Raw genomic sequence first — 13279 nt, forward strand, 5'->3', positions numbered from 1 at the left:
TACCCATAGCAATCTCAACAATGTTAAAAGTGAAAAGTTCTAAGTCTCTTCTTAGATTCATCCAATCATTTAACTGTAATTCCCACAGCTGGGCAACCTCCAAAATTTGCATCTCTATAGCTGATGTCAAAACTGTCTTCAGATTTTCAACTCCATTTTATCTTTGTTGACTACAAAAAAAACTTCTTCCTCCTGGCTGGTGCCACTCCCTGTTATCAGCTTTCCTCAGCAGATAGCCTGTGTATCAGGCATATCGAACATCTTATGCTGTCCTAGGCATCTTCAATTTATAGCTTCTTGTTTCAATGTATTGATCCACACATGATCTTCCGGCTCCTCCAAAGGGCTGGTGTCACTTCTCCAGCTCTGCCCTGCACTCGAAGCCCAGGTTGATCTACTCCATTGCCACTGCTATTCTTGGTGATCATTTCATGGTACTGGCATCTCCAATACACTGGGGTCTTCTGATACAACTAGGCTTCAACAGTAGCCTCTAATAGGCTCTCTTTACGGTGCCAAGCCTGAAATCCTCTTTATAACCCCTTCAGTTCTGGGCTATCAACTACAACTGAGGCTGTACCTTCACTAATGACCTCAAACAGTGCCAAGTCACAGCTTCTCTTTATGATCGTTTCATACCTTCAAAACCAGTAACACCTAGGTGACTCTTACACATTACCAAGTAATGCTGCAGCATGGGGTTCCTCCACGGCTATCTCTGGAACACAGCTTCTTTGTACTCTCAGAAAACACTTCCCAGAAGATTTCACCTCAGTGATGCTGGTCTCTTCTTAACCACCTCTAATTTCTTAGCTCCATCTAACCAGCATCAATTGTCCCAGTAGTTCCTTCTATTTTTCACTCTAAAGCCAGAGCCACATGGTTGAGGCTGCCGAGTTCTGCTGCTTGCAGGAGCTAGAACATGGCTCCCTTGTTCTATTACATTATCACTAGCTTGCTCTTTTTCAGCTCCTTCACTGCCTCAGTGTGACTGTCCTGGATCTTGCTCTGTGGATTGATGTTGAGCTCAATGCCTGTCTGCTGGGATTAAAAATGTGTACCACCATGCCTGGATTTAAGTTTTTCTTCACCTAGAACGTACTGCCTCATGCTGGCCTCTGTTGAGCTCAGAGGTCTGTTTGACTTTATCAACTGAGATTAATGGTGGACACCACCTTTCCTGGATCTAACCTTAGCTGGGTAGGGTCTTAGCATACAGTCCCACTCCCTTCATTCAATTTAATATCCTTGATCACAAGATTCTACTCCATTTCACTTCCTGGTCCATTTAATACTCTAACCATATACTTTATAATTTTCCTTTCTCAGCTTGCTATGCTTGTTTAAAACGTTCCTCATGAGACTTAACTAATAAACAAAGTCTATGATTGGTGTTTCTGAGACTTCCTTTGTCAGTGCAACTAATCTGACTCTCTTCACCTTATACTCAGGCAGATGTTGCAGACAAGGGCAAAAGTTAGCCACATTCTTCACCAAAATACCACAAAAACAGTCTCTAGACTACATACCGAAATTCTTCTCCACTGAAACCTCTTGGGCCAGGTCAACACAGTTCAAGTCACTCATAGCAACAGAGTCTTCTATATTCCTTCTAGGATAGGCCATTAAGCCCCACTAAAAGCATTCTAGTGCTTTCCAAATCCAAAGTTCCAAAGTCCACATTGTTCCAAACAAAACCATGGTCAGACCTATCATATCAATACCCCACTACTGGAAGCAACTTCTGTCTTAGGGTTTTACTGCTGTGAATAGACACCATGATCAAGGCAATTATTATTTTTTATTATTAATACAGTATTTATTTGTCTTCTCTCTGCCAAACTCTGAACCAAACACTTTCCCCAGACTTCTTAGGAAGGTACAGGAAAAGAAAAAAAAAATGGGGCAGAAGAGACACGAAAGAACTATGGAAGGGGAAAGTGGAGACAGCTGCTTCACTTGGCAAAAAGGATGAGAAAGGCCACCCACCATTAGGCTAAAGAGCCCCATGGCCTCTGAGAGGGCAAAGCCCAGAATCATATAGGAGAAGAATTTTTGCTTCAGAGAAGGGTTCCTGGCATAGCCAGTGATAAGACTCCTAAAAACAGTTCCAATCCCTCAATCCCTGCCCCAGAGTTATCCACCCCAACTGTAGCAGCCCTAGCTCCAATGAACTTGGCAGCTGTGCTGATGATGTCCCTTGAAATGGCACTGGTTTGGAAGCTGCAGCTAGGGATAAGTAAATTCAGAGGCCACAGAACCACCAAGCTGCTGAGACCGTCATCTGTTGGCATCTGTGGTCCCTTAACTCCACTGCAGACAGCTGATGACTCAGCAGCTGAGAGGTGCTCCTGATCAGGGAGCAGGGAGGGACAAACCTGGTGCAGGCATATGTTTTCAGGGATGAGGGGCCAAGGCAGGATGCTGCTCCCAGGGTAGAGAAGATAGAGAGGGCAACAACTCTTATAAGAACAGCATTGGCTTACAGGTTCAGAGATTCAATCCAGTATCATCAAGGTGGGAACATGGCAGCTGCCAGGCAGACATAGTACAGGAAGAGCTGAGAGTTCTATATCTTCATCTGAAGGCTGCTAGCAGAATACTTGCCCCCAGGCAGCAAGGACAAGGGTATTAAAACCCAAACCCACAAGGCCACACCTACTCCAACAAGGCCACATGTCTCACATTGCCACTCCCTGGACCAAGCAAATACAACCCATCACAACTCCTCAACTGCTGGGTAGGAGACAGAAACATCTTTCCTAGGGAAAAAACAGATACATAATAGTCCATTCAGCAAATTATCTATGTAAATATTCAAAACATGTTCAATGTCTCTTTTCTATTTTTCTGGTATTGTTCTAGACCTTAGAGATACAGTGCTGATAAACAGTACCCTTAAGGTCCCAACTGTCACTGAATATCAATTGAGAGAAAATTGACATAGTTGAACTTATTAGCCAAACCAGCTCTGCAAAGTATAATGTCTTCATATGACACCTATTTTATTTAAATTACAGTCCTATTGGCTGTGACTGGAAAGGTCTAGGTTTAGTTCCTCACTGTGTTCACATATGCATCTCTAGTCAGCTTGTGTTTGATGGATACAGGAAGCTAACATTGGCTATCTGGAAGTTTGCAGAATATTAGCTGAAGAGTCATGGAAAATATGTTTAAGCCTGACACCCTTACATTCTTCAAGTGGTCACCACCTCGTGTCACAACAGGAGGAGCAAGCTACATGCATGGAAATGATCAAATCTCCTTGTACAATATTCGTTATTGTTTTATTAGCCAAAAATAACACATGGCTGTTCTATCATACTTTTCTGTTACTTTAAAAAAACATAGAGGCCACGTATTGGCTTATTTGCATCCTGGCTCCTGGTCAGCTGGCTTTCTTATTTATCCTAGACTCACTGACCCACAGTGGACCCACAGTGGGTAGGAGCCTCCCACATCAAACATCCACAGAATATCTCACAGATATGGCCCCATGCCAATCGGATATAGGAAAGTTTGAATTTAAATTTCTTTTTCTAAGGTGTTACCAGGTTATATCAGGTCAACCCCTAAAACGCACCAAATCAGTGGCCAAAATTCTAGTGTCTCTATGGCTGCGAATAAAATATGTATAGACATAAAGGGTAGATGAGAATTTGTGCCTGCTTTTATAGGCCAACTTTAGGTATTATTAGGCTATTTCTTAAAGTCAGCCATGTCTCTCCCACTGTCATCACAGTCTCCCTTGAAACCTAGACCTTCTTAGACACATATTCTTAAATGCATGGCAAGAATAGCTTTTGTAAACTGAAATCCTCCCTTGCACATGATCTTTATGTTCAAACTCTGCCTCACACCTGTTCTAAGGTAAAGCAAAACAAGCTTATTATTTGTACAAATGCATTTGATATCTCCACCAAAAAGTACATCCTTCCTCCCTCATAGCCAACCATCCCCGTTTCCTTGGGATCTAGGAATACTGGCATCCTTCCAACTCTTTAAATATTGGTGATACCTCTGGTGCCAGAGACATCTTTCTAGAATGCTTTTCACTTGCTTTTATCTAACACATTCTGTTGATCATTGTTTAGCCCCAGAACTAATACCACCTCCTTAGTGACTCTCTTCTGAGGCTCACTCAGTCAGGTTCTTGTTATGTGCATCATACACCCTTACTCTTTCCCTGTGAAACAGGTGCACAGATTATAATTATGAACGTGGGTGGTGACTTGGACAGATATATTTTCTTCACTACAATCTTCAGGGAAGAGAATTTCTATTTTGCTTGCCAAGCCACCCAAGAAGCTTAGCACAGCATTTGGCACACAGTAGGTGTGCATTCAATCACCCCTTAGTGAGGAATGCTAAGGCACCTCACAAATCTGCTCTCACCTCTTTCTACCCTCTTGCCTGTGCTTGTGTGGAATCTGTCTGCAAGAGAGCTGAGAATTTGTCCTGAATTTTAAACAACATTTGATTTCAGAATGGGAAGATTTAGCAGACAAAGCTCTTTCTTTCTATTTTTTTTTTTAAACTGAGGCTGAGATTCTGTTCACCCTCTGGGGACACTTCTACCCCCTCCCCTTCCGCACAAAATGGGCGCTGTGAACTGCTCTCCGAAATCTTGTGAAAAGGGCAGGGTATTGGAATTTGAGACAAAGGGAAGAAAAATGAGCTGGCTTGAAAAGTCGGCCAGCATCATAATGAGCAAGATTATTCGAGGAAATGCGGGAGTGCTATAAAGGGCCCTGTAAGAAGCATTTTAACCAGCCCAGAGCAAGACACACAGCCCACTCACCCACATAGACACAGCTACCTGATCATTCTCTCTGTTCTGGTTGTGGCTTAGTTCATCAGTCTTGATAGGGCAAGGGAGGCTTATCTGATGGGAAGAATGGAGGAAAGGTATGCCTTTCTGAGGCTCCCTGAAGTCACCTTGTGTTATCAAACTCAAGATGTAGATCTGGAGGTGTCACAACAATTCCAGTCCCTGGGATTGCAGAAGTAGCATGGTGTGGTTTATGGTTTGAATGTGAGATATCTCCCAGAAGCCCATATTTTCTGGACATTTGTTTTCCAGCTGTTGTCACTGTTTTGGGAGTCTGTGAAACCTTTGAGAGACATAGGGTGGAGAAGGCAGCCATAGGGTCATAGGGGAGGATCTTGAGGACTATATTTGAAAGCTTCCTGTCAATATGAAGTAAGCAGCTGCCACTTATTCTCTTTGTTCCAGAATGACTTTTTCAATGTATTCCCCACCATGATGGAGACAGATTTGTCCTTCATTAGGTAACTTCTGATCAGCTATTTGGACATAGTGCTATTATAGAAGTGGCATCCACTAGAATCAGCCTGGGAATATGCACTTGTTTCGGCCTTGCTGCTTCTATGTCAGGAGATTTTCTATATGCCATTCTCTTTGTTTTGGTCTCATACTCATTAATAATAGTTATTATTTTTGTCCCACACAAGTAGCTGTACACCATGTATATGTGCTTTGAATAGACTTCATCCTGATCCATCTTTTATACACGTGACAATATTACTTTCCCTTATAAATGTGTCACTAAATGAAGCCCAGAGAGGTTGTTTAAGGTTTTATAATCATTAAGTTGGAATTTTATGGTTTCAAACACTGGGGTGCTCACAGATCATGAGGAGGTTTTGGATTCTCTTGTAAACCCAGCTTCCCCCATTGTTCTCTCTTTCATTCAAATTCAAGCAGGGCAATAGGGTCATTTGAACACATGCCTGCATTATTTTTATAGTCTGCAAATCACACTATCTGATTAGCACAATAGCTACTATCAGTTCTGTTTCTGTTTTATAGATAAGAAGGGAGGACTCAGATAAGAGACTTCTGCAAGGAATTCTAAAACAGCCAGGATTCAGACATATGCCTGTCTCACCCAAGGTTTACACTCTAAATTTCATGTACTGAAAGGAAGGGGTTGACTTTGTACTCTAAAGTTATCTAAGAGGCATCCATTTTTTGTGTACATGGACTTAGTGGAGTTGTGAGTATGAACAAGGTAAGGTGAAGGACCCTAGTTCTTATTGAAGTATAAAAGCTATTAAGAGGTTTGGCCTGGTAGAAAATAGGCAGGTTATGGAGTTCCTGTGAAGGACCCTAATGGCTTTTTCCAGCTTCACACCCACCGCCTCAGGTCAAGATTAGATCAAGTACTAGATTACTGACTCTGGTCAAAGTTAGGCCAAGTTCCATTCTCCACCCACAGTTCTCAGTAGGAACAGGGACATTCTTGAAAACCCACAGAATGTTCTGACTGATAGTCACCTGACCCTCTGGTCCCAGATAGAGTTCGAATGCATGTCATATGCTTGCTAGCCAATAGATTCAAAGGTCAATGTGCTTAGCTAATAACTTTAAACTGTAACCCTGATGATGCAACCTGTACTCCTAAAAGTATAAAAACTGCTTGTTAAAACCATTCTAGGTCTCCTTCCAGTTGCTCGCCACGAGGGGGTGATTGAAGGTTGACCCCGACTCATCAGAAAATAAACCTCTTGCCTTTGCATCAAACTCCGTTCTCGTGTCTCACTTGGGCTTCTCCTGGTAGTTAAGTCTCACTTCGAGCCTTATAAAGAGTCTTTTAACCTCCTTGGCAATCTTCTTATAGCAAAGCAATTGAGGTGTTTACTTGGGAAATAAAATCTAATGGGCACCAACAAAACTCAGTACATCAATATTATTTATTTCAATTGTTTTTAAAGGTATAAATGAATATAATAATGCCCATGCCTTAGTTAGGGTTTGTATTCCTGCGCAAAACATCATGACCAGGAAGCAGTTGGGGAGGAAAGGGTTTATTCAGTTTATACTTCCACATTGCTGTTCATCACCAAAGGAAGTCAGAACAGAAACTCATACAGGGCAGGAATTTGGAGGCAGGAGCTGATACAGAGGCCATGAAGGGGTGTTGCTTACTGGTTTGTTTTCCCTTACTTACTCAGCTTGCTTTCTAATACAACCCAGGACTACCAGCCCAGGCATGGCACTACCAACAATGGCCCTTTCCACTTTGTTCGCTAATTAAAAAAATGCCGTATAGCTGCATCTCATGGAAGCATTTTCTCAAGGGAGACCTCTTTCTCTGTGATAACTCCAGCTTTTGTCAAGTTGACACACAAAACCAGCCAGTACAGCCCAGATAATAGAAACAATAAAAATATGTATTTAAACAACCACAACATAACACTTTTTCCATCCATAACCCTGAGCCTACAGAAGAGACCTGGGCTCTGAGATCTGGCTGTTGGCCATGAGCCTGTCATAGGAAGGTTTGTTTTGCTATGCACAGAGCTGAAGGAATCCTACCTATGAGTACTGGGCTAAAAAGTTGGTTCTGATGCCTGTGAGTATGTAGACACAGAGTTAAGAGAGAAGAAGGCTCATATTCAGTCTAAAACTTTCTTCTGTGAAAAAAATGTGTTAGTGGATGAAAGTACCTTAACTAAGGACTTCTCTGGAACACCAGTGAGCAATCTATGTCCTTAGAGAGTCAGTATCAGTAGTGATTTTTGTGTTTTAAACTTCTGGAAGATTTCACTCCACTTGAAGGCTATAAAAACATTCAATTTATTTCCTCAGTGTGGTGGGTGCCCCTGTGGGCACATGCAAGTTCATGAAGCTTAAGGATAACTCGAAGTTCATTAGTGGTATTCTAATAACACCCACTAATGCAGCTTTGGTGAAGCAGAAAATGCATTGTGTTGGGCAGAGGAAAGGATTTAGCAATAATAACCTGAGCAGGTCACTCTATAACCTTAGGCTGTTTCCTCAGCTTTAAATGAGGATAGTAGCAAGCACTCACATGTTCCAAAAGTTAGGATGCTTGAACCAAACACTACATAAAGTATATAGTGCTTTCTTCCTGGTTGGTTGACAAGTTGAATGTCACTATCATTTTTTTTTTCTCTTTTCTTCCGGCCCAAGTATCTATTATTTTGGAAGGGAAAAAGAAGCATCTTCTTATGCCACTGGGCCTGGCTGGCTCTGGGTCCCAGGACTGTGCACCCCTCTGTTCTTCCCATTTCTACCGTCCTTTACCAATCATCCCAGTTCCTTTAGAGAGCTCTTTCATGCAGACATAAACCTCTCTTCCTGCAGATTAGTCACAGCAGCAGATAAAGAGGGTTGAGTGACCGAGGGAGGCCGCAAATGAGCTCCCATTAACACAGTCTGTGAGTCTCCAGTGGAAGGGCTGGTAAACAGTCCCCACTTATCTAGCTCTTCAGCATTTAGCTGATTTCCATAATGAGCTTCATTGAACTGCAGGGCCCCAGAGGTGTCCCCAGGCTTTCAGAAGGCATTGTGTTCTCTACGTCTGATTCATGGAGAGGTGAAAGCAACCATATTAACAGAGGAGGCAGTACCAGTTATACAAGGGCTGCAGTATCTGAGGGAGGTGGATCCCTTAAGGAAACATGGACTTAGAGAATCTTGGGGGAACGCTGGAGAGGGAGATGTGGCTGCTGGGGTTCTTGCAGATGTCTATACAGGTATAAGGTGAGAGGAACAAGCGGAGGTATTAGCAATCATTGGTTATTCAAGAATAGTCAGGTTATTTGGCCACAGCATGGTCTTTAAATATATTTCTATAGCAAATGGCATAAAGGAGACATAATACCCTGTGTTATTCTGCATTAATACTTCATATTGTAGCCAAATTCATTGTAGCAGCCTATATACACGTAGACACTAAAAACACAGAGAATGCATCCCATGTATTGGCCATCCATGGCTCCTTTATTAATTGTATCCTTCCCTTCCATCCATTTCATCTTTCACCCAACAAACAAACATAACATCTTTTTTTTTTCATTTACTGCCTACAATGAACTCGACCATTGTGTGTACTTAGGATGAGATGATCCATGAAAAATCTGTACTGTGTTCTTGCAGCGTTTACAATTTGATGAGAGAGATAGAAATTAATAAAATCATCAAATAAATAAATGTAAAATTGCCACTTTGAGAAGAGCTGTGAAGAAGAGATACTTGATAGGATGAGAGCCCCTGATGGGGAGAATAACATAGTTAAGAAATATTTCCCTGAAGAAGAAATGCTTGAGTTTTGAGATCTGAAGGGGTTATGTAAATGGAGAGGGAAGAGCAAGGCACGCAAAGGGAGCAGCTTGAAGACAGACTTTGCCCATGTTGTTAGAGAAAGGATCACAATAGTTCTTCTGCTGTATAACAAGAGTCCCCCAGCACTAGAAATGAGACCTGAATGCCTCATCTGGTATCAAGCAGCAGTATCATAGACTAGCTTGAACAGCATGCATTACTCATAATTCTGTTCACTGGGATGTCCATGTCTTCAATGTGTCCTCCTAATTGTTATTAGTGAAGCATCTAATTTCAAATTTGCAAATGAGTCTTTTTGTATCTTCTGACAGTTAAGAGGATGATCTTTATTCTGGGGTTGTCTGCTCCCTTTCATAAAGACTCCACATGCATTAGTATCATTCCCCAACTTCTAATGCCACCATGGGGTTGATATTTCAGTATATAAATTGTTTAAGGGATCAATTAATACATACCATTTACCAGAATTATTTAATATTTGCATTCTATGACTGCACCTACTTAGCACAATGGTCTTTGATACAGTTCCCATATGGGATACAAACTGCTCTAGAACAGCCTTTATTAACAGCTTTCCAAGTTACCATGAAGGGTAGAATTATGATAGCTGATAGCTTTCTGTGGTCCAGATGGATGGAAAAGCAACTGAATATTAGAACAGCAGGAATGTACATGGATGTTGTGAGCTTGCATTGGAGAGACCAGTGGAGTGAGATTCTATAAGGCCTCACAGGGTGGCAAGGCTTCACAATATTAATACAAGGCTGAACATCCTTGACTCAGAAATATGAACTCCAAACACTGAAATCTGTAAGTTTTTATGCCCCTACATGACACTACAAGTGAAAAGAGAATTCCACACCTGATCTCATGTGATAGGTTGCAGTCAAAATGCAGGTGCACTAAAAATACTGAATAAAATTACCTTCAGGCTATGTGTATAAAGTTTATGTGGAGCATAAATGAATTTCATGTCTAAACTTGGGTCCTATCCTCAAGGTATCTCATTAGGTATATGCAAATATTCCAAAATTTGAAGAAAAAAATAAACCACAGTGAAATCCAAAACACTTCTGAACCCAAGTCTTTTGGCTAAGACACAGTCTACCTATACTAAGAGATATGGGCAGTGGTTGAAATTTTGCTAAGCAATGAGATTTTAATGAGAGGAAGCTACAAGAAATCTATTTTCAGATGTTGCTGCTGATACAGATAATAACCAATTATTTCATCAGTCTCTCAACTCTTTCCTCCAAGTTACTCTGAAATGTTTACTATTTATATTCCTACTCAATAAGGGGGACAAAAAGTCCTAGGTTGGCAAACAACTTTTAAATTTATTCTTACTAAGTGGCCCATATTCCTACCAATATGCAATTCTAGTTTTGAACAAAGTTAACCAAACTACTGCAGTTGAAAATCATTGGAAGAAAAACACAGGAGATTGTAAAAGTGAGTGAGGATTCATGACTCATATAAGCCAGTCATGTAATCTGCCTGTGTTACTAATAGTAATATCACTATCCTTAGCAGAATGGAGCACTTAGAAGACACATTATGCATGGGCAGACTTGGGAGGACAGAGGAAAGGATGGAAAGACGTATGCATGTATGTATAGATAGATGGAAATATGGATGGGTGAAAAGATCAGAAAATGAAGGGAAATATACATGTATGTAAGTATGTCTATAAGGGTGTGTAGAAGGATTGGGGATGGATGGATAAATGGAAAAAAGGCACTTGGGTACATGAATATAGACAGGTAACAGTGAGAAACTTGGTTAGCAGATTGGGCTCTTGGGTTCTCAGAAATGAAGACTAGAGTTTGGGAGCTGAAAGGAGTAAATGAGTTTTTATTTTAAGGCTAAGCATAGTTAGTCTAAAGAGACTAATAATCCAGTTTTTTCGTATATGCTTGGTTTTCTTTACATTTTTATTTTGTTTAATCTGTTAGTTGGAGAACCAAAGGGTAAAACTGACTTGTAACCACAAAGAACGCTAACATCAGACTGTACTTACTTAAAAGTTCATGTCAAATTTTGTGTAACAAAAATCATAATGCAGGAGGGGAGAAGCTTCAGTTCTGCCACTAAAAGCCACATTATGTGTGATTCTTAATGTAAATGAGCCAACAGGCAGGTGATCAAAGGTTAATCACATCCTTGAGATTCATACCATTCACATATTATTTTAGTCTCTGTTGATGGTGTAATTGTTCTATAATATTATCTAGAACACACATGTAGGTGTCCTGTGTGGTTTCTATCTAGGGTAAGAAAGTGACACCAACATGTATCACACTGTATGTGCAGCCTGCTGGTTATTCAATGTCTTAAATTAGGGAGCCATTCTTCTTGTCTCTTAACCTGCTTCTTATCACTTTCCATGGACATCAGAAATGTGCTCATCTTTCCATGATTGTGGATTTACAGGAAGAAGGCAGACTAGAAACAAGGGCTGACTTGTAATTTTGTTCTGCATTAATACATGGTACTGGTTCATCTTCTGTTGTTATAGGAGGTTGCATTCATGCTGATTTATAAAGAAAAGGGATTTCTTTGGCTCATGATTCAAGTGGTAGGAAGCTTCCACTAGCATCCTGGAAAGCTGTCAGAATACAACATGCTAGGTGGTAGGTACCATGGTAGAAGAGAATGGGAAGAGAAGAACAAGCAGCCTACCGGTTAAGTTGAAGATCTACCTAAACTAGATCTTTCTGTTACTGCTTGCTTTCTTGGTAATTAGCTAGGTTGCCATGAGAACAACAAACATTTTTTGTGTAGAGTATTCCTGCTACGTCACACATCCTAAGAGTTCTACCCCCTCCAAAACCAGTACACTGTGGAACAAACTTCTAACCCAGGAACCTTAGGGGACACAATTAGAAAATATCCAAATCACAGAAGCTAGGTCCAAGTCTGGCCAGATCATTCTAATGCCAGTAAGATCCTATTTTCTTTCTTTCTTTTTTTTTTACATCTTTTATTTGCCTATTCATTTATAATTAAAGTATACATTTATTAAATGCCAAATGTTTGTCAAACTCATTGCAAATACTTCCCAGAATTCCCAGAAGCTTCCCAGAATTCATCTGTATTCTGAATAGAGACTCATCATTTTAAACATACCCAATTGCGAATTCCCATAGTTCAGAAATCTGGTTTTGCCTCTCTGTCCATTGTGGATCCAAGGTCCCACAATCCTAACCCCTTCTTCCACAACCTTTTTTCAGACCACTGTCCACCACATCTCCTAATGGATGCCCTGTCATTTCAGCATCTGCATCTTTGCTCATGTAGTTCCTTCCTTGACCAATTAACATGTTGCACCATAGCAGGTCTTGCAGACCAGACAATACTGCATGTTAAAAAATATTTTATACTCATTCTGGGCAAGTTTTCCAGGCAAATTCCTATCAGAATTTGGGAACTATTTCCATCCTGACTCTAGGATGCACTGACTTCTACTTATATCTATAGACAGAATTATTCTCTCCTGGAGTGTTAACCTCATTTACTCCGAGGCTGGAAACTATACACTACACTCTTTTATTCATTCACTAATATGAAGAACAGGGCTAGCATTTGGATGTTTTATTTACTAATTGAGGAAATAAGGGCAGATTTTTTAAGTTCCTCTGCACTCATGTCAAATCCAAACACCATACTCATCTCCAGTCTAATGGGGCTGCCAGTGAGTTCGATAACATTTTCTGGAATGTAATGGCTCTTTACTAAATGCCAGATGTTGTGGGATGAATTTTAGGTACTCACTAGATTCTAGGTTCTTTGGAACAAGCCTCTGACCTTGGGTCAAAAGCCCAGACTTATCTCGGGATGATAATGGTGGTGGTGGTGGCAAGAAGATGATATGAGTTGTGGGATTCAAAATGCTTGGCATGGTGCATGCCTCTATTAATTATTCAGTTAGTGGTGTTAGAGTTCAGTGATATGCATTTGTTCATTCATTTTGTTTATCATAAAGCATGTGTGAGAAAGTATAGACTGGTATGAGAAATGACTGGTTGCTCTTTAATCATACAATGGCGTTGGTTCAGAGCTTATTTCAGAATGTAAAGGTTGATAGTGCATTTCTGCAGCCTTGTGCTTTTCACAGATAGAAATGGTGGGAAGAAGAGAATAAGACACCAAACAAAAGCTCAG

General features: G+C 40.7%; 1 pseudogene; it reads right to left on the minus strand.

The window, feature by feature from the left end:
* Nucleotides 1-1955: 1955 nt before the first annotated feature.
* On the minus strand, nucleotides 1956-13016 carry LOC116896611 (annotated as a pseudogene).
* Between the last annotated feature and the right edge of the window lie 263 nt (nucleotides 13017-13279).

This window comes from Rattus rattus, chromosome 1 (genome assembly GCF_011064425.1).
Source record: "Rattus rattus isolate New Zealand chromosome 1, Rrattus_CSIRO_v1, whole genome shotgun sequence".
Taxonomy (NCBI): Eukaryota; Metazoa; Chordata; class Mammalia; order Rodentia; family Muridae; genus Rattus; species Rattus rattus.